The sequence below is a fragment of the Solanum lycopersicum genome, chromosome 2 (assembly GCF_036512215.1).
Source record: "Solanum lycopersicum chromosome 2, SLM_r2.1".
Taxonomy (NCBI): domain Eukaryota; kingdom Viridiplantae; phylum Streptophyta; class Magnoliopsida; order Solanales; family Solanaceae; genus Solanum; species Solanum lycopersicum.
The window spans coordinates 62477063-62499713 of record NC_090801.1 but is presented as its reverse complement, the minus strand read 5'-3'; the positions used below and the strand labels follow the sequence as shown (position 1 = coordinate 62499713).

General features: G+C 36.6%; 3 long non-coding RNA genes across 6 annotated transcripts; all 3 read right to left on the bottom strand.

Moving 5' to 3' along the window:
- Positions 1-1538: 1538 nt before the first annotated feature.
- Positions 1539-17824, bottom strand: LOC104645778 (uncharacterized). 4 transcript variants are annotated; one of them, XR_011214794.1, is made up of 11 exons: positions 17685-17824; positions 17165-17280; positions 16967-17068; positions 12581-12689; positions 12292-12478; positions 12012-12105; positions 7936-8047; positions 5164-5259; positions 4273-4492; positions 2945-3092; positions 1539-2022 (listed from the first exon to the last, which is right to left on the bottom strand). It is a non-coding gene; the product is annotated as an uncharacterized lncRNA (long non-coding RNA). The 4 variants fall into 4 exon arrangements; XR_011214793.1 differs by lacking the exon at positions 17685-17824 and having other exon boundaries at positions 17165-17304; XR_011214795.1 differs by lacking the exons at positions 7936-8047; positions 17685-17824 and having other exon boundaries at positions 1736-2022; positions 17165-17304.
- Positions 7578-7866, bottom strand: LOC138341840 (uncharacterized). The gene is made up of 2 exons (XR_011214798.1): positions 7760-7866; positions 7578-7657 (listed from the first exon to the last, which is right to left on the bottom strand). It is a non-coding gene; the product is annotated as an uncharacterized lncRNA (long non-coding RNA).
- LOC138341839 (uncharacterized) lies at positions 10460-11260 on the bottom strand. Its single transcript, XR_011214797.1, has 3 exons — positions 11124-11260; positions 10670-10694; positions 10460-10597 (listed from the first exon to the last, which is right to left on the bottom strand). It is a non-coding gene; the product is annotated as an uncharacterized lncRNA (long non-coding RNA).
- Positions 17825-22651: the final 4827 nt, after the last annotated feature.

Sequence of the window (22651 nt, the reverse complement as noted above, 5' to 3'; positions counted from 1 at the left end):
AATTAAATTGATATTTTTTAATTTGTGTAATTGCTTTAATTATTTTATTTAATTTTTTAAAATTATGAATTTAATTTATTTGAATTACAAGTTATAAATATAACTTATAAATTATAACATATTAATTAATAATAAGTAATAATAAACTTAGAAAAAAAATTACATTATAAATTTAAAAACTATTAATTTAAACTTAGAAAAATAAAAAAATCTTTATAGTTTGGTAATTTAAAAAAATTATTTTTTGAAATAACTAGATGTGCCATCCATTCCAGTACATAGTGAGATGGGACATAATCGAGTATTCGTCTCGATAATTCGATCCATTTTGTCCCGAAACCGATCAACTCGTCCCGTATCGGTTCGTACCGATTCGTTCCCTGATAGTCCCTTTCCGATCCATTGCTCAATCTTAATTCACTGGAATGTGTCTAATTTATAACCACAATATACTTGACGAATGACACAAGTTTGTGAACGAAACAATAAAAACAAGATTGATTCTAAATCTTTTATTCTTTTAAGTCCTTATAAAATACGAAAAGCGAACATTAAAAACACATAAAAATAAACGAAACAAGAAAAAAAATGACGCGTTATAGAAACTCTTACTAACTCAAAAAAAAATCAAGGGCATGATATTAGCTAACTCATTCTACGGTTTTTTTTTCTAACAAGTATTCGCTTTTACCCATTTTTATTTATTCATTATTCATTTGTTACTTGTTTACTTAAGGAATAAATGATTTACAAAAATAATTAATGTTAATTGCAATAATCGAAAAAAATAATTAAGGAATAAATGATTTACAAAAATAATTAATGTTAATTGCAATAATCGAAAAAAATGTCTTATCTATTAATATGCTAAAGTAAAAACCTAAAAATGATAAACAATTAAGAATTTCTTTTACTTAAATTAATAAAAAAAATTGTGTCGAGGAAATTATGCAATGTTGGGTTATATTGATGTCCTTAAATAAATATAAACGACATTATTAGGTATTTTCTCTAATATGTTTTTCGAGAAAAATCTGCAATATTGAGTAATATTGTATCCCTAAAACAATCATAAGCGACATTACTGTATATTTTCCGAGTATGCTATCTCACTTCCCGTCAAATTGGATTGAACCAGCCACCCAGATAAGACTCTCACCGAAAGACATTCTTTTTTCGACAAAACAAATATGGTTGACTATACAGGGAAATTACTCCAAAAATAATCTCAAGAAGATGCTTATTGTGTAGTAATTATGATCTTTGAAGAGGTGTGGTGAACTTGTATAAAAGCTCAATTTGGAAATTGAAAAGAAACAGACCACTGTGTCATAAGCTCAAGGCTCTTGTGGGAGCATCGTACTCCAAGTCCCAAGTATGGAAAATAGAATTAACACTTCACAATCCTAAATCTTGAGCAAACAGTTATTTGATTCACACAGATACAACTGACCATCATAATAATGTTTCAGATAGGAAATAAAATTCTTGTATATATAATAAAAAAAGATCATCGGAGACAGATGACACACAAATGATTTAGGCAATAACACATCTCTTTATTTTGATCCAAAATATTCATATTTAACTTTCAAGTGTCTTTAGATCTTTTCTTTTGATTATTATAGACAAAACATATAATTTTAAAACACAAATCATTCACCTCTCAATTCCACACTTGATCGTTGAAGCATCAAGGTGAAACTGAAATTTGGTTATAATGGGCAAAACAAGCTTCTTAACAGTTCACACTTCTATAATAAAAGAATAGCGAGTTTTTCGAGATCTAAAATCCTAGAGTTGGGTACTGATGTGGGTAATATAATGATCAGTACTCACACAATTTTCTCTCTCATTAAAAGCAAAGAGAGAAACAAGTTTCCTTTGAATGATTAAAAACAAAAAGAAAAGCACAAACCACAAAGCTGCACATCCAACGGTATCAGCTGTTCTAACTTCCGACAGCCTCTTCATCAAACAAGATAACTTCAACAGATTCCTCCGTGGCTTGCTTCCAGGAACCTGTGCTCAATATACCAGGATAGGGTTTATAAGAATAGCTGTGGCATGCACAAAGGATCATCAGAGCTATTTAGAGATGTCAATTTTTAACATGATAGGCTGAATTGATATCAGCGACAGACTTGACACAAACATGTTTCATGGAGGCACCATTTGGGAGTGTAAGGTGTTTGAGCATGAAAAATCAATTCTTCAAGTATTAGTTACATGATTAAAAATACACTTAGTCATAAAGGTTTGAGCAGAGAAATACTAGATAGAACTTTTGAAACCAATATTATGGACATTCCAAAAGACAGATAAAAATCATGTTTAGGTTCAGTTTGAAAATTTGGAACAAAGTTCTTTATAGGATAGCTAAACCAACCAGTGCTCATGAATCTTTTTGGAAGTAGACTCAATGTGATAAGAGTAAAATAATGAGATATTTCCAAGCAGCACTGAGCTAAAAGTTTACATTATTCAAGTTGAACATTTGCTTGTATTGCTTGCAGAGCCAATATATCCACAACCAAAAGAAAAAAAAAATGAGTAAGGATCAATTTCAAAGGTGAAAAGCAAAAGAGCAAATCAAGTTCAAATACTCTCTTCCATCTTCAAGCAGCCTATTACTTTTTTCTCCTTCTCCTTGTAATCCAGAAATCATAAACAAATAATTTCTCAATGAATGCAAACTGAACCTCAAAAAGATTTCTCACAACCACACACTTTTCATTTTCTTCAGTTGGTAGGCTTCTCTATCAATGTATATTCTACGATTGCAAGATTCTAGCATTTTACTAGTTCAAGGAACTTAAATCAAATATTTGATTAATAATCTACAAGTTCAACAGTACTTCCGGTCTAGACGATAAATGCAACGAATATGAAATGTATAATCCTAATGGGCCTTAGCAGCTCCTGAGCATAAAAGTGAACATACTCATCTTCCTCGAGAATTTCTTCATAAATATTTTCCTCCATATTTGTCAGTGAAGTTGGGATCATAGGTGAGATATTCCAATCCAGGGTGAGATGCAAAATTTAATCGCAGTAGGAAGAAATATACCAGGTAAACCTTAGCAAAAAGCCTGGAAATGGAAATACTTAACCAACACGGATGGAACAACAATTAGAAAACTTAAGTAAAAATTAGTCAACAAGATAGATAGATAGATAATAAAAGAGGAAAGGTCTAAAAGGAAGCACATCATCTCAGATGGAAACAGTAGAGGATCTTAAATGGAAAAGGGACGGTCAAGAGTGAGCATGCATGTGTCACTCTTTAAACTTTTTGGCTTGACTTAAAAAAGTAGCTTTCTAAAAGTAGTTTTAAAAAAGTCAAACTTAAATAACTTTTAAGTTAAAAAAGGAAAAGTAGCGGAGTACCTACTTTAAACTTTTTTTAAGTCATCTTTAACTTATTTCAAGTTATTTTGAACTTAACCAAACACTCTCAAAAGCTAAAAGGAATTAAAAGTAGGTTTGACCAACTTTAAAGTCAATCCAACCATACTTTTTAGTCTTTTCTATTTCACGCTTATCTAGCCAAACTCTCTCAAAAGCGAAAAAGGAATTAAAAGTAGGTTTGATCAACTTTTAAGTCAATCCAAACAAGCTCTTAGTCTTTTATGTCACATTTATCTAATTCCAGACTCCATTTAGGAGTGTCAAACATTAAACAATCAGCTGCATCAGATAGCCCCAGATACAAGTCACTCAGCTGTCTTTTGTTTCACTTGATACAAGTAAGCCTTTCTGGAACTAACCCACAGGAAGACCAGGCAAAATAACCATATTTATATACTGAACATACTTTGCTTTTATCCTCCTATGAACATTTCTGGTACACGAGAGCCAAAGAAATGAATATTCAATATTTTCACTCGATTCCCTTGTCTTCCTCTGTCTGCTTTCCGATTGTCAAAATCATATCAAATGATGACCTGGCTTCTCTTAATGACAGTAGTAACATATGACCTGACTTCTTTTTTTGACACTAGTAATATATGACCTGGCTTCTTTTTTCGATCAACTTATGTCATAGTTTCTCTAAGGCAGCGACAAGCATGCTCTCCAACAGCCAACAGGGTAAAAAATACTGGTTGTGGAATCTGCTAAATGAGTATCCACTTAGTCTATACCTACTGTTGAGAAAACTATATTGTCCTTGGGCATGTCTAAAAGCTGACGACGCAAACAAGTAAATCATAATTACGTGGCATTTGATAGGAATAGTGCAAGCATCAATTATGATTTAGGATTTGATACCTTAAGGCGCCAATAATCTGTCCGATTTTGAGCTCTTATTGCTCAAAAGGCAAACCACTTAAGCCTTTGCCAGCAAATAATCCGACAAACTCGAAGACAGAGAGATGTTGTATAGAGAAAAGGTTAGACTGAATTTACTGCGGGAAAAGTTGAAAGCTTGGCGACCAATCCAACTGTACATGATAGTCGAAGAAATCTTTTTTGACTCGTGTTTCCATGTCTGAAACGGAAATTGCTGTTACTATCTCCCAAATCCTCTATGACTAAGCCATCAATACAAACACTATTTTAACTTGATACACTTTCTATTCGAAATTTAAAGCTCATAAGATGTAGAGAAACTGATAACAAAGATACCATACAGTGATGCATGGTCTGTGTCCATCAAGTTCCCGTACTTGTGAAGAACATCAAATAGTATGTCAAGACATTCACACTTGATCAAAAAAATTCTTAATCTTTACAAATTTAGGAAACATTGACGCGAACAAATATCAACATAAGCCATATCTCACATGTAAAGAACAATTTGTTGATCAAAACCTTTTGTTTGTGCTTACCTTTGTCTCAAAGGAACAAGTAAATGATAATACTTTTTGGAGGCTAATTATTCATTTCAACTTCCTCATGTTATCCTGCATCCAAGGGTTTTGGCCTAGTAGTCAACATAAGAACACCACCTAGCATGGATTCTAGACATACTCATCCATATTGGAGTTATTATTCCAATACAAATGGAAAAAAAGACCTCAGGAATAAAGCAAAATATCTTTAAACCACTTCCGGTTCTTCCTAAATCATTTGTCTTTCTCCTTTTCTTATGTGGGGGTGGGTGGAGGCAAGAGAGCATCAAGGTAGCTCCAAATTCATAAATCAAAAGTATTAACTTACTCCTGCAAGCCTCGTTTAATTTCAGGACCCAATTTACTGATGAGGTACCTATTGATGATCCATCTGTACCAGCAAGCTGTGGCCTTTGGGTAGCAACTACATTATTCAGAGAACATGACACAACATTAAGCAAGAACTTAAGATAGATTCCATAAGAAAGATTAGAATTAAATAAAGGAGTAAAATATGAGAGCTAGTCAGTATTGATGGACCAACTAGTTGAATCAATTCTAACAGGTCCACATCAGATAGATTAACGCATAAAATACACAACCAATATTATAAAGAAAACAACAATTTTCTTATGAAAAATGTGCAAGAGAATCTTCTAGGCTAGTGGAGTATTTCCTAAAACATGACTGATGTATGAATAGTTTTACAAATTAAGTTATGATTTGCACATTTAGACAGACATATCATCCTTCAGATAAAACAATATGAATGTTGAAGAGAATAAGCTATGAAGTGTAGTAAAAGGTTTGAAAATGTAGGTGAAAACCTAACGGATATTAACAACTACAATCAATGTTGAAGAGAATAAGCTATCAAAAGATGGAGATACATTATAAATAAGCATTAAAACTGCAAATCAAAACAGTGTGGGTTCGGTGTCTCCCACATTAATCATGGAAAAGATATTGCCCCTTATGCATAATAAAGGGGAAATTTGACCCTTTTTCATTTTCTCTTTAGAAAATTGAAGCTCAGATTTGTGTTATGATAAGGCCAACGAGAAGCCAATCACGCCATGGATGCAACACAGTTGCATGTGTGAGTTATGCGTCTCAATTACAGGCCATGCCGGTTTGCCCCGCCAAGATACGGGTAGGGTAATCTCAATGCCCGAATTTACTTAGCCCAGAAATCATCACTGCCTCTTCACTAATTTTCATATTCATGTTGTTGTAGTATAGTTGTGTGTATTGCCAATTCTTTTTCCTGAGGCTCAGATTTGGTATAAAACCAGGCAAAAGGAGACAAAACAACTGCCATGGCTGCAGACCTCAGTTGCAAAACGAAGATGCCTTACCCGGTTGCCTTGCCAAGATAAAGGTAGCTCCAATGCCTGACCCAACACTATACAACTTCATTTGTCATCATCAAAGCCTTACCCTATAATTATTGATTAAAAGTTAGCATTGGCAGATAGACCTTACCCCGGTCCATTGTGGGAGACTAGAGAAGTTGTTTCCAATAGATCTCAGCTCAAGAAAATCACAGTCCAGAACCTAAATGACTTGTTTTGGAGGGGGGGGGACCCAGAAACTGTAGTGTACTCTATCTGTCTCTTTCTTTTTTTCAAGGGCTGTTGGTTTGTTTAGAAAAATGGAAGAATCATATGCAAAGCATAGAGAAGGGCAATCACCCTCTAATAGAAATCCCATTATTCTCTCTGCTGCCTCATTCAGCATTAATCAAACGAAAAGGGGTTCACAAGTAATTACTAGCAAAATGGAAATGCAAAACTAGCATAAGTGCAAAACGTAAAAAAAAAAAATCAGGGGTTACCAGAGAAGGGAGGCAAACACCCCTCAAAAATAGAACTTAAATGACAATGCAGACAAATGACACTTGAAAGGATTAAACCCTTGAAAATTCTTCCTGTGTTTAACAAGATGGAGCACAGAACGATATAAGCTGTTATTGATACCTCAGAATGGAATAACTAGCATGAGAAGAAGTGCTTGTCATGCTTTGTTTTCCACATTTAGACAGGCATATATCCTCCAGAGGAAGGAATGTGGATGTCAAAGAGAATAAGCTATAAAGTGTAGTAAAAGGTTTAAGAAGGCAGGTGAGCAATTAGTCCTGTATTAACAACTCTAATCAGTACAATAATAGTACAATACCTTTCCCTTCGAAGACTGTTCTGCAAATTGATTTACATGTACTTTCACATTTTGAATATATAATATGACAGAGACAAGTATAAGAGAACTTTACATCAAGAAGTGTGACTGACGTTGACTTCTGGTGAATCAGATTTAAGTTTCTTTTTTTTTCAAAACCTATAACTTCATGCTCAGAGTTAGGTTTAACTTTGATAAATTGTTGCAAAATTTAGGGCAATGGAATTTCTGGTAAATGGCAATTTTTCGAGTTCCACAGACTCGTTGTGTGATCAAAATCTAAACAAAGATTGTAATTGGTAAATGATCCTGAAACTTGAGAACGGAAGTTGCAGATCCATCCCCAGTTTTGAATTTGGTCAGCACAGTGGTGTAGTAATTGGTAACCAATTTCAGGCATGACCAGCAAAAGCTTGGTCAAAGCACTCAAGGACAAATCACCAGGCATGAGTGTCACATCGTGAACAGTCTAAATGTTGTTATTTACTGCTGCCTTTCTTGTAGACCACTTGTGGCAAAGAACTTCTTTTTTCCTTGGTAAAATGGAGGAGCAATGACTTCTTCTACTCATCTTCTTCCTTATAAGCTCATCTGTTTTACCCCGATTTCCAGCATCAATCCATTTACGTGAGTCCCCATCCAACCTAGAGGAGAGCATAGCTCGTGGTATCAAACAATTCTTAAGATTCTCTACAATGAGAATGCATGTGTCAAATCATCTCAATCATAATAGAATTCAGAGAGACCTGAACCAAAAACATCCCATGGATCATGTCCCCCATATACTGGCTTATGTCATTTCTAGAAAGAGCATATGAGTTGAGATCAAACTTCTTTACCGAAAAAAAAAAATTGAGATGACAGCTGTGGTATAATATCAGAAAGATACCTTAACCCTCCCAAGAAATTTTGTAACATTTACCTTTCATCAAAGAATACATAATCACCACAACTCAGGGTGGAAGATTGATCACATTGGCGGGATGACAGCTATGGAAGCTCGGGCAGAAAGTTTCTGCAGTCTCCTTACAGCTCTAGTTTCAGCACGATGGAAAAGAACATTAATTAGCTGCACACATTTTGTCATCATTAATTATTAACACAAACAACCTTCTTTCAGGGAGGTAGGTGGGGATCTAAAGCCTACAGGGAAGGGAATGTGGAGTGAACAAAGCCACAAGTACAAATAACATTAAATACATTGACTCCTTAGTGATGTTGCATAAAAATGTCAAGTGCAGTCATTAATAATATGGAATTGCTCTCTTAAACATACCATCAAGTGCAGTTCCAACACAAATATTTCTTGTAATGCAATTTTTAGAATACACTGAAGTCTGCTTCAACTCTTCAACAATGAGAGAACATTTTGATGGTAAAAATTGCATCTCCAAACATAATTGCACCTAGGCAAATAAATAAAATAAATAGAATGGCAACATCAGGAATCAATCCATCAATTATGCTTCACTCCTAGAATTAGTTGGCCTGCTATGTTGATCCCCATTCCTCAGTATCTGTCCACTCTATCCATATCTAAACAATCATTTTCTTATGAAAAACGTGCTTAAATCTTGTTAGCCAGTAGAGTATTTCCTAAAATGTGAATAATGTCAGCGATAAGGGTGCTGGAATTTGGCTAAAAAATTCCAAAATATAAAATAGAACTATAGAGATATTTCAAATTTTGAAAGATCTTCTTACTCATTTTCCCCAAGACCCCAACTTCTTCATTCAAAGTCTTTGGTTGTTCCCCTAAAATAACAAAACGGAAGGCATTCAAGGACTTAATTCCACCAGCTCTCCGCACAGATCATTGCTACTGTGTACCAGAAGCCAAACACATCTGCTTGAACTCTTAGTTTCTCTCCATTAGGCATAAAACATGCAGCAACAAATATTGACCTAGAGGAAAAAGCTAAAAAGGAGGCAAAAGGAATATAATATTGAATGTAAGTCATTTACCATGTTTTAAATCTATTGTCTTTATCTTTTTTGATATCTCAATTTTCCCACAAATTTTTCTATGGACTCGGGGTCAAAGTATCCAATGTGGGTTGACCAAATCCCACACGTATCCCTCGGACGCGTGCGATACGCGCACGCGTCTCGTACACGGGTGCAACAGCAACAGTGAATAGTCCGTGCAACTTAGACTCTTATTCAGGTCTGGAGCAAATGGAAGGAATGGTTTTCCTTCTTTTTACTCACTGTCACATGTACTTGTCCACTCCCATTGAGCTTTTAATTTGCTATTCCAGATGTGAAAAAGTTTCATTTCCACACTTAGCCTGGGGAGAGAAACATCATCTGATTTACCCTAAACCCTAAACCCCATCGCCCCCTCATTTCTTGATTTTTCTCTCTCTCTACATTCTCTCTCTAAGAAACGCTCCCAAAAAAATTGACCCTAACGGCTAGTTTACACAACGGCTCTAGCACTGCCGGAATGGCTAATATTCCGCCGGTAGAGCTTTCCAGACCGCCAGACCAAATGGAAATGATGCACAGACCTAATATGAGCAAAACCCATCTAGTCTCATCTTCAGATTCATCCTACAACTCCTCGAAATTACGAAGAGAAGAGGAGATTTACGCCGCAATTTCAGAGAGGGAGTTGGACTGGGCTCAAAAAATTATTTCCATGGCACGCTCAGGCGAGATTCAAGTTCTAAAGAGTGGTGAAGGTGATTCACAAGCCAAAGACCTATATTATACTCGAAAATCACATGAATCCACCTTCCCAATCGCGAGAAATCGAGAGGCGATTTATGGGGGAATCGCCCAAATCGCGCATTCAAATTGGATGTACTTGGGAGGAGATTCGAGTAGAAATGTTTAATGGGGATTGCTCCCCTATGCTAGAGGAACATCTCACTGAAATTTCAAGTAATTTTATCGGTAAAATCATAGTCAATGAATTTTCAGGCGATTTGACCGGAGCTCTAGTGACCTGTAATGATAAAGAGCAACGACAAGAGGGGCGCCTGGGAAGTACCAACGAGATTCCACAATACATTACAGTGGAACAACAACACAATAATTCGAATGAAGGAAAAGGTGCAAAATCAAGCAAGTTGACACTTGAACAAACAAAGGAGAATCTGGGGAGAGGAACAGAACAAGAACAATCATAGAATAGGGATAAGGATGTTGGAAAAAGGAAAAGCAGGCAGAAGAAGGAGAGAACATTAACCAAATGCCAAATTCTTCTAACTTCTCCTCTGGAATGCATAACTTGGAGGCTGGAGCATGAGCAGGCACAATTGAATGCAGAAATGCTGCATGATCGTTCTGCAATCAGCACCGTACCACCAGTTCAAGGTAATTTTCCACCTTTGCTTGAGAAATCTGTTGATGCAAATATGCAGGGGAACCAAAGCACATCGGCAATGGAAGTGCAGGAAATACAGAAGACAGTAATTTCCCCAAGATATTCAGTAATTTTGACCATCAAAATCTCAACCAAAGGAACAGAATCCCCCCCAAACCAGGTTCTACTTATGACAACCCTGAACAACCTCAAAACAATCCCTCCAGAAAAGACCACATCCCTGAACCTGCACCTGCACTGTTGTCCAAACCTGTGCTGATAGATTTAGACACAACCAAGCCAAAAATGATTTTCCCATTAAACTGACCACCCCTGAAATTACCTTCAAACAAGGTATACCTGCTGTCCTGTTCAAGAAAGAAGAAATTTTGGGGGAATTAGCTGCTATGTGTAAATATACTCTTATTGGGAAATTCAGTTACACCATGCCATAAATGGAATTGATTAGAAAAAGTTTCGTTCTGCAAACTCAGCTTTCGAGGGGGAGTTAAAATTGCTCAGTTTAATTCTAGACGTGTCTATATAGACCTCGACAATGAATTGGATTATAATATGGTCAGGACCAAGCAAAGAATGAGCATAGAACCTTTAGTATGCTGATAACACTTATAAGCAAAAAGCTTTAGTATGCTGATAACACCAAATATTTTCTGAATTGTGGGACACGAATCAAACAGCATTCTGGAACCTCATCTAACATAAAACACAAGTACATATAACTAGCTTAATAAATAATTTAAGTACGGAAGGACATCACAAACAGTAAAAGAAGCAACCTATTAGTTTCACAGACCCATGCACGGAAACTGATCTCCAAGCACGAAACACAGGATCCATCAGTAGGCTCAAAAACATACCGATCTCAAAGTTCGCAAAGCCGCATCCATGTATATAATTTCTGTGAAGGATCTACCTTCTCCATCATAATTAAATACTACAGATACTGAATCACAAAGTTGATTACCAAATCATCGCCTTCGAGAATCAATTTAAGTAGGATACGCAAAATATAGAACATGCCAACACAAGAATTGTAAACTCTGATACTTGCAACACATGTATGCGTTATGCAGCTAGGTTTATACAAATAATATATATGGATGTATCAACACCAGTACACTGTCACATCCTTCGCAATTAGTAGTGCAAACAGAGCAACTCTGTCATGTAACTAAGAACAAAATAATGCAGAAATTATGTGTGTTAGTTCAAAGTACTTTTTTCTCGGATAACATTGAAGTACTCCCCCATTTCAATTTGTTTGTTTTACTTTCCGTTTTAGTCTGTTTTTACAAGAATGTTTTTTCCTTTTCTTGACTTAAAGAACAGAAGATTCAAAATTCTTTCTTTATTTTCTTGAACTCCGTGTTAAGTCAAAATCAAACAAACAAATTGAAACAGAGGGAGTATCTCCTAGTAGTCAACAAGAAACTAATCCAAAAAAATGGCAGCACACTACAAATGATAATACTAGGTTTAGTTAATACTTTGCAGATGGCTCACATACATGAAGCTTAGTACTACTTAAAGAATGCTTTCCAAAATTTCAACTGGCCGATTAGTATGAAACCAAGTTGCAACTGACAGAGCATAATGAATGATACCAACTTCATATAATGTACAAATCTGGGTAACAACTAAATGCTGGTAAGAAGCATCATTACCTATTTAGTACTACCAACAAAATTGCTCAAGTAGTATCATATTAGGGCATTCCAGCTGTCAGCGAAACCTCCCTGGGCTGTTCTGTGACCACATCTACATATCAAACAACAATGTAGATTTTATAGTGAGATTGATCGACGAAAGAAAAAGTTTGAGGTCATAATATCAATTTCTTGACTTTAACATTTTTAGTTGTATGCTATATCCATCTTAATCTAGAGATAGATTATCGATGGAATTGTGCAGTTAGCATTAAAGGATCCAGGCCCAGATTCTTACTCTTCATATGTATGAAATTGGCCAAAACCTAGTATCTTTGTCTATGATGGTTATATAATGTTCGTTGATTTTCAGGGTTTTGATCCTACTATGTATGAATTTATATTACTGCACTCTCCAAATATATGCTTTGCACGAATGCAGCCTTCATACTGGATGTTCATATCATCCCCATGGTTGGCCCACACTGCAAATAGTTTTAAGGTAAAAGAATAAACAGGTCAAGGTAAAAAAGCTTAATATTTATCCAGCATAGATGCTTTAACACAGATATTAAGTATATTCTCACAGAGTTTGAAGATTTCGTCAATGTTGGGGTGTGAGATAATACTTTCTTTAGCATCGAAAGCACCAAGCCTTCTCAGTTGAAATTCAAGCATTTTCAGACCTAGCATGCTCTGGAAAACAAACATCATCAATTTGAGCATCTGTAAAGTGTAATGAGAAGTTGAAAAAAGTGGGTCCAAGTGTGTTAGTTGGTACAGGCATCTCTAGCGATTTAAGTCCCAAATAACAAACATATCAACCCTCCCTGTCATGATCCAGTTCCCACGACCAGCAAATGAATAATTAAAGAAAACGGAATGAATCTTGAAACTGTCTAGTTTTCGGAAATAACATTCACTCCCAGTCGGGACATTCTCAAGAAGCCTTTCTAGAAACAGAAAGGCAGTATAGATTATGAACTTGCAGATCATCTCTCGTTAACATGTATGTACAGAAAAATTATCAACTGAACATCTTGAAGCTAGTAAAGGAGCTTCAGATAGGCACCTAAATGTTAGATCGAACTTATTGTTCATCAATTAATTAATGTTTTTAGATAGTGGTCTAATGTTTTTACATAAGATTTTCAGTTTACCAAAAATAAAAATCATTCGAGCGCCATATCTGGTACTTACACAAAGATCCATATCTCTCGTCTAAAGAATATTGTATTTTATTCTTATGTTTGAGATCGCCTTAACTCACTCAGAACGTCGATGTGTTACTGAATTGACCCTTCCCTTGTTAACATAGGGAGCTGTGATGGATGTCAACATGAAGACTCCTCAACACTAATTAATGTCGATGTGTCACTGAATTGACCCTTTCCTTATTAGCATAGGGAGCTGCGATGGATGTCAACATGAAGACTCCTCAACACTAATTAAGTGGTACCAGAGATAGTTGAATCTGGACCGTAAGACCTTAAGCCAAGAAAGCCGCATCTACTTTAATTGATAATTTCTCACCTTCATCTAGAATTAGTGATGCATAAAATGCAATATCCATTGAAATTGGAGAGAATCCAGGTGTCAAGCACTCAAAAAGACTCACAAAAAAAACATTCTAGCTATGACACACAAAAAATCATTTTGGCCGGTCACGAAACTACTGAAAATATGACTTCTGGCAAGTTGATTGCACATCTAACATGGAACAAAATGAACAAATGACGTGTTTTTTCTTTTTTTGTGGAGATAAGTCAAACCACTCCTCTCTTAACCTACATTCAAAACAAAAGATCATAATCCTTGACTATGTAGAAAGGGACACACATTTATTTTGACATGGGCCTCAATATCTACATAATAATACACTCCACGAGACACAAGTGATGTAAGAAAAGATAAAGCACCCTATATCTCTCTCCTTTTTTTCAATAATATCGCAAAATTGCAAGACAAAATAGTAATACATTATTTGGTTAAAGTAGTCATACAGGGAATGTTTATGCAGTGATAATAATGTAAAAACTGTCATGCGGTATATAATAATGTAGGGATTCTAACGCGGTGAATAATAAATGAGTAATGCTATGCCGGGACTATCTACTATAAAGGGAATTTTTGCCGGTAAATACTCATCTATTTCTGTTTTTGGTCTTTTAACAGGGCATGGACAGCTTAAAAAGGCATCGAAAACCAGTCAGGAAACAGCCTTGGAAGCATCCCGCCACCAGTCCTCTGTTGATTGGGCGTTCAGGCTTTTGATCAGAAATCGCCAATACAAGAGAACCCTGACCGAACTACGCTCCAAACAGCCTCACACATTCACTTAATATTAACATATGCATTCAAGAATACCAATTTTACTTCAAAAAGACAACAAGTTCCTTTTATTTACTTAAAATATGCATCTAAGGAGTACCCATTTTACTTCAAAAATGAAACAATTTCCTCAAAACATGCATTTCAAAAAACCAACAAGTTCTTGATTTTTTCCTATATGTAGAATCCTGAGATAATCAAGTTTTTTGAACTTTCTTTCGAAGAATACCATGTTACTTGCGCAGATTGATCGGCCACAAAAATTGATTGGGGGTTTTGGTCGGACATCGCCGCCGAGAGTTAGTAGCAGCAATCCGATTTCCAACATCAATCCATTTATGCCCATCCACCCTAGAGGAGAGCATAGTATCAAATAATTCTTGAGTTTCTCTTCACCATGAGAATACATATGTGTCAAATCATTTCCATCATTATAGAATTCAGAAGAACCTGAACCAGAAACATCCCATGGATCATGTCTCCCTATACTGGCTATATCCTTTCAAGAAAGAGCATAAAAATTGAAATCAAACTTTGCAGGATTTGGGAACAAGCAGTCCTCTTTTTCTAAATTATTTATGGCAGTACCAAGAGACTATGTTCCATTCTTTCCAAAATTATACGTGAAAACAACTTCATGTTCGACAGAAGTTCCAATCTCATTTTCAGCGATGCAAGGAATAACATCTCAAAACCTGGTCTCGAGCAAAGGATCTAATGGCAGAGGAGACGGTCTGGACAAAAAATGGCAGGTCAGAACCATAATTTTTGGTCTGTAAAACGAAATCCATAAGATGATCGTCTTCATCCAGAATGACTTGGTTAATTAAACTTTTTCCTCTGAATCTCCAACAAAAATTTTGACCTCTCCGATGCCTTGCTCTGAATTTTGCACCAGGAGAAGTTCTCAAAATATATTTCCTTGCTTCAAGGAAACATTTGATTTAAGACCTGGATAACATCATTAGCTATTTCAAAGTCAACATTATAATCATCTTCAAGGCGATTCTATGGACGGGTTGGTGTTAACACATTAACTTGTTGGCTTTTTAAAGTTACATTCCCTAAATGACTCATCATCCCATCCTGAACCTGACCGGCAGTCAGATTTATAACTGGAACTAGCAAAAGCACTGAATTAGTTGTCCAGAAAATCATCTTCTGCAAGTAAAACATTAGATGAAAGGGGTTGGAAGAGTTTCTGGATTTACCAGTTTAGACAGACTGCGATGAGCAAGAGAGCCATCAATTGACCGACTTGAACTTTCGATCTGACTGAGGAATCTGAATTCGGGATCATGCTTTTCAGAGCACTTCCGCACAGAATATTCTGAGAAGATCGAATCTCTATCCTAACAGTGCACTTTCCTGTCAGTTTCTTGGCTGAGGGGAAGGAAGTAGATGTGTCGAATTTGCAACTCTGGGCCCTATACCTCTTTCTCCTAATCTCATAATTGATAGGTATATCTAAAATGAGGAGCAGGGAATGAGATAGCTATAGATGAGGAGGATACTTCAACAACTGAATTCTTACCTAGGTTTTCCAAAAGTAGCTTAAGAGAAAAGAAAGAAATAAAGCTACACGACGGCATAACACCACTAACCAACCTTCCACAATTTGTTCTCCCCCATCCCAAAATACCCACCCACCCCCTCCTTTTAAAGAGGTAGGTGGGGAACTACAGCCTACAGGGAAGGGAATGTGGAGTGGAGAAAGCCACAAGTACAAATAACATCGAATACACTGACTCCTATAAAAATGTAGACTGTAATTGCTCAATAACAGATTAAAAGATATTGCAGTCATTAGTAATATGGAATTCCTCTCTTAAACATACCATCAAATGCAGTTCCAGCACAAATATTTACTGAAATGCAATTTTGAAAACACAACGAAGTGTGCTTCAACTCCTCAACAATGAGAGAGAGCACACTTAAAAGGTATCAATGCATCTCCAAACATAATTGCACCTATGAAAATAAATAAACAAAATAAATAGAATGGCCACATCAGGAATCAATCCATCAATTATGGATCACCCCCACAATTAGTTGGCCTGCTATATTGATCTCCATTCCTCTGTATCTGTTCCACTCTATCCATATCGAAAAAAAATCATTTTCTTATGAAATAAATATGTGCTTAAATCTTGTTAGCTAGTGGAGTATTTCCTAAAATATGAATAATGTCATCAATACCGATGCTGGAATTTGACTAAAAAATTCCAAAATATAAAATAAAACTACAGAGATTTAAAATTTTGAAAGATCTTCTAACTCGTTTTCCCCAAGACCCCAACATCTTCTTTCAAGATCTGGTTGTTCCCTTAAAAAAAAAAAAAGGAATTCAAGGCCTTAATTCCACCAACTTTCCGTATAGATCACTGCTACTGTCCTTCAGAGGTCAAAACACAACGCTTCAACTCTTAGTTTCTCTCCGTAAGACATAAAACATGAAGCAACAAATAGTGACCAAGAGGAAAAAGCTAAACAGGATACAAAAAGTGGGTTGACCTAATCCCACACATCTCCTGCACCCATGTGCGTCTCGTGTCGACATGGGTGCAGCAGCAGCAACAATGAAGAGTCCATGCAACTTATGCTCTTATTGAGGTCAGGAACAAATGGAAGGAATGGTTTACCTTCTTTTTACTCCCCATCACATGTACTTGTGCACTCCCCTTGAGCTTGTAATTTGCTATCCCAGGTGTTAACAAATAACAAGTTTCATTTGCACACTTGGCCTGGGGACAGAAACATCATCTGAGCTACTAACATATTTCTTATTCAGATAGTATCAGAATTGTACCTTACCCTCCCAAGAAATTTGATACCATTACCTTTCATCAAAGAATACACAATCACCACAACTTAGGGTGGAAGATTGATCACATTGATGGGATGACAGCTGCGGAAACTCCAGAAAGCTTCTGCAGTCTCCTTACTGCTCTAGTTTCTGCATGATGGAAAAGATCATTAATATGTTGCACGCATTTTGTCATCATTACCTGGTATGAGTGGCAGGCACATCATGAACAGTCTTGTATTGTTATTCCATACAGCCATTATATTTATGTGAGTCCCCAAGCAGCCAAGACTCACTTGTGGCAAGGAATTTTCTTGCCTTGGTAAAAGGGAGGAGCTGACTGACATCTTCTACTCTAATTCTTCCTTATAAGCTCATCTGTTTTACTTCGATTTCCAGCACCAATCTATTTACATAAGTCCCCATGCACCCAAGAGGAGAGCATAGCTTGTGGTATTAAACAATTCTTAAGATTTTCATGTCTACAATCATCAAATCCAAGGTACAAACACTTGCCATATTGTAAACAATGGCGAAAACAAAGACCAACTTACTTTTTTACCTATCCTAATGGATACTTCCAGTCATATCTCAAAATAACTTCAACTTAAAAACCCTGCAATATCCATTTTGCATTCCATGAGTTCTAGTAACAATTTTCAACAAAGAAATGTCAGAAAAAGAGCTCAGAGACTCTACTTTAAAGCCACATGCAATACTGCACTTACTAAAGGATTTAGTATAATTCTGGGAAAGCATGCAACAACAAGGAAATAGTTCAAAGTTAGAAGAAACACCATGAAATGGAAATTTAATTCAAAAATCTCATAGACCCACCTGAGGTGCGAGCCAAGCAACCGTTTTTCAGCACAAGAGAAAATAAGTTTTACTGACCTTCAACAGAAAACAAAACCTCCACATCCTCAAGGTTGATGAAACAGAGTAATAGGATCAGAAAAGAGGAGCTCACGTGTAATTTCACAAAAAGGGTGGTTTGGTGAGGGGGGAAGGAAACAGATCTTCGCGAAGCCAAAACACGAATCAGCTCAAAAGCTTTGAAATCTCTCATGGCTGCAGCATCAGTTAAGCCTTATGAGACAAAGAAGATGCACCGTGAAATGGAACTTTCTCCTAAACTCATATGCCCACCTGAGATGCCATGCCAAGAAACAGTTTTCAACTCAAGAAAAAACATGTCAAATTGCTTTTTTGAGTTATACCAGAGAGAGTAATGAGAACAAGAAAATTAGGAAGTTGTGTAGTTTCACCAAAAGGGTGATTTAGTGACAAAAAAATTGAACTTTGTAGGCCAACACACGATAAGCTCAAACTGTGAAGCATCCATGGCTGCAAGCATCAGTTTGCCTATGAGACAGAGAAGAAGGACCATATAATGAAACTTCTCCCAAAATGTCATTAACCTGCCTGAAATGTCGTGCCAAGCAACAATTCTTTAGCTCGACAGGCAACATGTTTGATTAAACATCAACAGATGAAAACATTCATATCTCTTCATTGTGTATAAAACGAAGTAGAGTGAGTAATAAGAATGCGAAAAAAGGAAGTGCATGTGCAACATCACAAAAAGAGTGGTTCAGTGAGAAAGGAACTGAACTTTGCCAAACACGAATCAGCTCAAAAGCATTGACATCCGTCGTGGAGGCAAACAACAGTTAGCCTTTATGGGACAGCACCATGAAAAGGAAATTAAATTCAAAATCTCATAGACCCACCTAAGGTGCAGTGCAAGCAACAGTTCAATTAGTTCAAGAGAAAAAAAGTTTTATTGAACTTCCACGGAAGACAGAAACTCCACATCACCATCGTTTATAATATACATATGTGTCATTTCACGAAAAGGACGGTTCAGTGAGAGAGCGCGGGGGGGAGCTAAACTTTACAAAGCCAAAATACGAATCAGCTCAAAAGCTTTGTAATCTGTCATGGTCGCAAGCATCAATTAACCTTTCGAGACAAAGAAGACCACCATGAAATGGAACTTTCTCCTAAATCTCATGCCAAGCAACAGTTCTCAACTCGAGAAAAAACATGTTAAATTGCTTTGTTAAGTTATACCAGAGAGAGCAATAAGAACAAAAAAAGTAGAAAGTCGTGTAGTAGTGACAAAAAGATTAAACTTTGTGGTGCCAAAACACGATAAACTCAAAAGCAATGAAACCCCGCATGGCTGCAAGCATCAGTTTGCTCATGAGACAGAGAAGAAGAACCATAAAATGGAACTTTTTCCAAAATCTCTTAGACCCACCTGAGGTGCCATACCAAGCAACGGGTCTTTAGCTCGCCAGACAACATGTTTGATTGAACATCAACGCATGAAAACATCCAAGTCTTCATTGTGTACAAAACGAAGTAGAGTGAGTGATAAGAACACAAAAAGAGGACGTGCATGTGCAATATCACAAAAAGAGAGGTTTGGTGAGGGGTGTGAAAGAAACTGAACTTTGCCAAGTAAAATTAATCAGCTCAAAAGCATTGACATCCATCGTGGCTGTAAACAACAGCTAGGCTTATGAGAAAGAGAAGAACTGCCGTGAAATGGAAATTTAATTCCAAAATCTCATAGACCCACCTGAGCTGCCGTGCCAAGCAACAGATTAATCACCTTGAGAGAAAACAAGTTTTATTTAAATTACACCGAAGATAAGACCTTCACATCGTCATTGCTTATAAAATAGAACAAAGAGAGTAATAAGAATAAAAAAAAAAAGAGGAAGCTCATATGTAATTTCACGAAAAGGGCTGTTCAGTGAGGGGGAAAGAAACTAAACTTTACAAAGCCAAAACACGAATCAGCTCAAAAGCTTTGAAATCTGTCATGGCTGCAAGCATCAGTTAGCTTTACGAGACAAAGAAGACCACCATGAGATGGAACTTTCTCCTAAATCTCATGCCAAGCAACAGTTCTCAACTCGAGAAAAAACATGTTAAATTGTTTTATAAAGTTATACCAGAGAGAGTAATAAGAACAGAAAAAGTAGAAAGTCGTGTAGTAGTGATAGAAAGATTGAACTTTGTGGTGCCAAAACACGATAAGCTCAAAAGCTATGACACCCAGCATGGCTGCAAGCATCAGTTTGCCCATGAGACGGAGAAGAAGGACCATAAAATGGAACTTTTCCCAAAATCTCTTAGACCCACCTGAAGTGCCATGCCAAGCAACGGGTCTTTAGCTCGCGAGGTAACATGTTTGATTGAACATCAACGCATGAAAACATCCAAATCTTCATTGTGTATAAAACGAAACAGAGTGAGTAATAAGAATACAAAAAGAGGACGTGCATGTGCAATATCACAAAAAGAGAGGTTTGGTGAGGGGCGTGAAAGAAACTGAACTTTGCCAAGTAAAATTAATCAGCTCAAAAGCATTGACATCCATTGTGGCTGTAAACAACAGTTAGGCTTATGAGAAAGAGAAGAACCACCGTGAAATGGAAATTTAATTCCAAAATCTCATAGTCCCACCTGAGGTGCCGTGCCAAACAACAGATTAATCATCTCGACAGAAAACAATTTCTATTGAAATTACACCGAAGATAAAACCTTCACGTCCTCATTGCTTATAAAATAGAGTAGAGAGAGTAATAAGAATAAGAAAAGAGGAAGCTTATGTGTAGTTTCACGAAAAAGGGCGGTTTAGTGAGGGGGAGTAAAGAAACTAAACTTTACAAAGCAAAAACACGAATCATCTCAAAGGATTTGAAATTTGTCATGGCTGCAAGCATTCAGTTAGCCTTACGAGACAAAGAAGACCACCATGAAATGGAACTTTCTCCTAAATCTCATGCCAAGCAACAGTTCTCAACTCGAGAAAAAACATGTTAAATTGCTTTGTTAAGTTATAACAGAGAGAATAATAAGAACAAAAAAGGTAGAAAGTTGTGAGGTGCCAAAACACAATAACCTCAAAAGCTACGAAACCCATCATGGCAGCAAGCATCAGTTTGCCCATGAGACAGAGAAAAAGGACCATAAAATGGAACTTTTTCCAAAATCTCTTAGACCCCACCTGAAGTGCCATGCCAAGCAACGGGTCTTTAGCTCGCCAGGCAACATGTTTGATTGAACATCAACGCATGAAAACATCCAAATCATCATTGTGTATAAAAACGAAGCAGAGTGAGTGATAAAAATACAAAAAGAGGAAGTGCATGTGCAATATCACAAAAAGAGAGGTTTGGTGAGGGGTGTGAAAGAAACTGAACTTTGCCAAGTAAAATTAATCAGCTCCAAAGCATTGACATCATTGTGGTTGTAAACAACAGCTAGGCTTATGAGAAAGAGAGGAACCACCGTGAAATGGAAATTTAATTCCAAAATCTCATAGACCCACCTGAGGTGCCGTGCCAAACAACAGATTAATCATCTCGACAGAAAACAATTTCTATTGAAATTACACCGAAGATAAAACCTTCACGTCCTCATTGCTTATAAAATAGAGTAGAGAGAGTAATAAGAATAAGAAAAGAGGAAGCTTATGTGTAGTTTCACGAAAAAGGGCGGTTTAGTGAGGGGGAGTAAAGAAACTAAACTTTACAAAGCAAAAACACGAATCATCTCAAAGGATTTGAAATTTGTCATGGCTGCAAGCATTCAGTTAGCCTTACGAGACAAAGAAGACCACCATGAAATGGAACTTTCTCCTAAATCTCATGCCAAGCAACAGTTCTCAACTCGAGAAAAAACATGTTAAATTGCTTTGTTAAGTTATAACAGAGAGAATAACAAGAACAAAAAAGGTAGAAAGTTGTGAGGTGCCAAAACACAATAACCTCAAAAGCTACGAAACCCATCATGGCAGCAAGCATCAGTTTGCCCATGAGACAGAGAAAAAGGACCATAAAATGGAACTTTTTCCAAAATCTCTTAGACCCCACCTGAAGTGCCATGCCAAGCAACGGGTCTTTAGCTCGCCAGGCAACATGTTTGATTGAACATCAACGCATGAAAACATCCAAATCATCATTGTGTATAAAAACGAAGCAGAGTGAGTGATAAAAATACAAAAAGAGGAAGTGCATGTGCAATATCACAAAAAGAGAGGTTTGGTGAGGGGTGTGAAAGAAACTGAACTTTGCCAAGTAAAATTAATCAGCTCCAAAGCATTGACATCATTGTGGTTGTAAACAACAGCTAGGCTTATGAGAAAGAGAGGAACCACCGTGAAATGGAAATTTAATTCCAAAATCTCATAGACCCACCTGAGGTGCCGTGCCAAACAACAGATTAATCATCTCGACAGAAAACAATTTCTATTGAAATTACACCGAAGATAAAACCTTCACGTCCTCATTGCTTATAAAATAGAGTAGAGAGAGTAATAAGAATAAGAAAAGAGGAAGCTTATGTGTAGTTTCACGAAAAAGGGCGGTTTAGTGAGGGGGAGTAAAGAAACTAAACTTTACAAAGCAAAAACACGAATCATCTCAAAGGATTTGAAATTTGTCATGGCTGCAAGCATTCAGTTAGCCTTACGAGACAAAGAAGACCACCATGAAATGGA